Genomic DNA, 4646 nt, shown 5'->3' with positions numbered 1-4646 from the left:
TGTGCCGCTTACAGTATTGTTGCTGACAGTGTTGCATGTTTGTGTCTGCTGGCCGCACGGTTAAAAGTGAAAGTTTTCTCGGTTGTTATGTTCGGTCACTGAACCCCCGTAACACTGCAAAAATGAAAACTGGATTTAGTGAGGGGCTGAAATATGTACTGCGCAACACTGAAGTACAAATGTTTACTAACTGGTCAGTAATTACTTGATAAACTGTCTATGGGGGCTCGGAGTGACAAAGATGTGTGTGTTCACTCCTCTGTCTGTTTGCCTGGGTGTTTGGCTGCTAATTTATTCTTCGTTGCTTTAGTCCAGTAATCATCCAATCAGCTTTCACTCTGCTTACTTTCAGTTTCACTGCTTACCCGAATATGAGCCTGAAAATCAGCAGAAACATCCCTGCCTATGAAGCAGGTGTGAACATGGAAATCCCAGTTATGATCCTGTTTCAGTCACTGCTTTTTTCTTTTTTTATATAACGTTGGTTTTGCCATCTGTTCAGTTTGCTTAAGGCACCACAGTGTTGCAGGTTGGGTTACAATCAGACCCATCTCATAGGGCTGGTGCTAAATGGCACAGTTTTTGTGTTTCACTAAGCAGTCGTCTCTGACAGTCCGGTACTGAGAACAGCATCACTGATCATTTATGAAAGCTTACACGATGCAGTGCCGTTGCAGCGATGCAGCGTCTTTATACATCACGACAACATATCTAAAATGATTTACATGCAACCTCAGATAAACATCGATTCATGACACATTACGCTGTGTCATCATTTAGCACAAACTAAACAAAGTGCAGAAGCAGTTTTGGTAGCTTGTGGAACCACATTTAGCACCAATAACTTGAAGTCACTTTTTTCTGACTTTATCAGTCTCTCACATCACTCTGGAGGATTTTTGGCCCACTTTTCTACAGATCATTGCTTCAGTTCATTGAGGTTTGTGGGCCGTCGTTTATGCGCAGTTCTCTTAGGTTCCTGACGCAGCACGTAAATCAGGTTGAATTTTACACAGTTGCAACATTTTGATTCTTTTCTTTTTCTGCTGTTCTGCTGTGTTTGGGATCTTTGTCCTGTTGCATGACGCAGTTTCAGCCAAGCTTTCACTGCTGGACTGCAGAATACTTTGGTATAGAGAGGAGTTCATGGTCAACTCCATGGTCCTGTGGCTGCAAAACAAGCCCAGATCATTGTGCTGATATGTTCTGTGGGCTTTTCTTCAAACATGGTGCTGTGCATCCAAATTACATTGTTACAGAAGTTTTGTAGTTTGTTCAGATGCAGCTTTGCTGAAGCTGTGCTGCCATGTTCTTTTTAGTAAGAAGGGGCGTTCCCCCAGCAACCCTGCCAAAACAAGCCGTACTTGTTGTAATTGTACTGCTGTGAACTGCGCGTGGGTTTTTTTTTTTTTTTTACAGATGCTCTGAGCTTGGGGTGAATCTGCTGGGACGTCCACTCCTGGGAAGATTGTGTCATTGTGTATGCACACACACTTGAATGCTGCAGACCAGCAAACTGCCAAAGCCTCTGCTTTTATACAGGCACTCACAGTTGCTGCTGAGTCAAAGTGCATTTGATTTTGCTCTTATTTTATCCAATCATGCTGCTGACCCGCTGCCAATTAACCTGATTAGTTCCAAAATCTTCCTCCAGCTCCTTCTATTATTGCTCTCCCAGCTTTTTTGAGACGTGTTGCTGTCATCAAATTCAAAATGATGTAATATTTTTCTTAAAATGGTGAACTTTTTCAGTTTCTATTTTATATGGATTTATGAAATTTGCAAATCATCAGATTCAGTTTTTGCTGTATTTTACGCAGCTTCCCAGCTTTGGGGGAACTGAGATCGACTTAATGTTTCACACACTGCTTCTGATCGGGCTCAGTTTCTGTTAAATACTGACATGGCGTCATATGTATTTCAGTCATTTTAAGATCTGCTGAGGATCAGATTATTTGTATTATGTCCTGATATGTAAAGCCTTGGAGCTATACCACATACTGACATAAACTTATAAATATCATATCTCATGTAGTTTCAGTGTTTGTTTCTAAAAAAACATCTAAAAACATTAAAAATAACTTTTAATTCATCATTAATTACTGATGGTTGTTATCAGTGTTCTATTTTCTGTGCTTTTTGAAAAGTAATGGAGGAGAATGTGCCAAAGAAACAATCAGAGTTGAAAACATTTTTCAAAGTTTCTTTCATTTGCACCAACACACACACACAGACACAAAAAGATCCGCTCATGCTCAAATGCTGAACTTTAGAAGCTGTAGACTGTGAAGTTGTACAGAAAAAATAAAGATTAGATTAAAAAAAAACCTTTCCAACTTCTAAGTCTGCTTTCAGTGATCAATGTCTCCCTAAATGTTGCTTTTGAAATCTATAGAAATGTTGGTAGAGGCACACCCTGCCACAATGCCATTTCAAAGTAATCACTCACTCACCAAGAACCCACATCAGCAGGTAAACTGTCGTCATTGCCATCATCAGTGGATGCTTTGTTCTTCTTCTCCTGCAAATTTAATGTGAAATTTTCAAACCAGCAAAGTTTCTCCTCGTGACTGAAGGCTGTCGCCCTGCTGAGTGGTGGAACGCTTCATTCAGCATGTACTGTATACACAAAACAGGAACTAGCGAAACCACAGCGGGCTACAGCAGCTGACTTGCGATAGCTTGCACATTGTTGTAAAGCTTTGATGTTCGCTTCTGCGCCACCATGAGGTCGACATTTATGGGTTTTTGATGCAGATTTTACATCTTTATTGAGAGGATATTTTTTGATAACTCTGTGGCAGTCCTCTGATTTTTCCATGACTTCCACATCAATTTCAGTTTGTGCAGAACTTTGGTTTCCCAGATATGGATTAAGCCTAGTCCTGGAGTAAAAGACAATTCATTGAAAATTCCTATTGAATTTTCTTTCTTTCTTTTTTTTTTTTAAATTAATTCATTAATTTTAAAAAGCATAATCCATATCTGGGAAACTGAGCCTACAGTTCCCAGTTCCCTGAGCTTCTGCTTAGCATTCACATGTTCCTGGTACATCATTGGGGCCATACATTCTAGCAAATGGTAAATGGTAAATGGACTAGTTCTTATATAGCGCTTTTCTACTCAGATATGAGCACTCAAAGCGCTTACACAACAGCAGTAGCAATAGACAGGAGGGGAAGTATGGGGTGGCACGAGCCCCCAACTGAAATATGATTGCCCCCTGCCAACAGCACCAATGCCACTGACCTCAGGCTCATTGGATGAGAGCATAGATAAGACCAGGGTCGGTGTGTGTGACTACATTTGCTCTCATGCTTCAGTGAAGTAAAGTTTTAATGTTTTTGTACTTTGTTTAATTATTTCAATATTGTGCTGCATTCTGCTTCTACTCCACCATGTAAATATTACATATACTAACAGCTTGAGGTTAAGGTCCTCACAGGTATAAATTTGTGCATATCCCTACAGCCCCTAGGCCACCTCATTCAAAAAAAATAATGGAAACACTCCTGACAGCAGATGAATGCTGGACCTGTTGAAGTTAGATTTTCTCTCTGTGTTAGTTTTGAATGTTTGGCGTTTATTTAGCTTCAGTGGTTAACACATTACATGTGTAATATCTCCGATTTTAGACCAGGAGGAGACACAAACCTAGGTTCAGGCTGTGTGCTATAGGGCTGGTCCCAAACCTGAAGAAATGGGAGGATGGAGTCAGGCTTAAAATCGGTCCCAAATCAAAAATGCACTTCCATCCACTTTGGTGATCCCTTGAGAAATAAGGGAGCAGCCAAAAGTATCTGACTTAGCTCCTGTTTCTATTTTGAGTTTTTTTTATTTCTCATGTGTTTAGTTCCCTCATCTCCATCCCTTTGACCTCCACTGTCCCCTTGTCCCTCTCTCCACATTAAATGTGAATCTTCTTCCCTGTATGTTTGAGTCTTTTGAATTACTTCCTGTTTTACTTTGAAGGTTAGTTTTCTTTTGTGTTGTGAGTAATGTTGAACTTCCCATCTGTCATCAATGTTCAGTTCTTCCCTTTTCCCTTTTTCTGTGTCCCCTGCATGTTGCCCTGTCTGATCTCCAGTTTTCCCTCACTTCCTTTGTTTCTGCAGCTACACTTTGCTCATTTTGTGTTATTTTGTTTATTTTCATCAACTCTAATCCCCTTTGGACACCTACTATAGAGGTGACCCTTGTTTTTCTTTTCTGGACTCTTTCTGTCACATTTCAGGCCTGTTTCCAGAACAAAATGACAAAGTGCATATCAGAAGGAGCCTGCCCTCTGCAGAAACAACTGATACTGTCGTTTGGATTGGAGGACTTGTTGATCAGAATTTAGTGAGGGTAATCAGCTTACCCTTGGAAAATCTCAGAAACTGTTCTCATGGTCATCAAACCCCTTCTTTATCAAAACGCATCATCAAGGGTACAGGGGAGGCCATTAAATGTGGGGGAAAGAGTTAAAGGTCACCTTCAGTTTGAATAGTCTGCTTCCTGATTGCTGCACAGTGGAAGTCCAAAAATCTCTCTTTCAGTTAGGCTCCAGTATCTAAGTTAGGTACAAGTTTAAAGCTGTTTGGCTGACACAAGACGAAGAAAAAATTTACCAAGAGTTAAAAGATGTGTTACATTGTATCATCTTG

Source organism: Archocentrus centrarchus, chromosome 18, assembly GCF_007364275.1.
Source record: "Archocentrus centrarchus isolate MPI-CPG fArcCen1 chromosome 18, fArcCen1, whole genome shotgun sequence".
Classification (NCBI taxonomy): domain Eukaryota; kingdom Metazoa; phylum Chordata; class Actinopteri; order Cichliformes; family Cichlidae; genus Archocentrus; species Archocentrus centrarchus.
Note: the sequence above shows the minus strand (reverse complement) of the source record.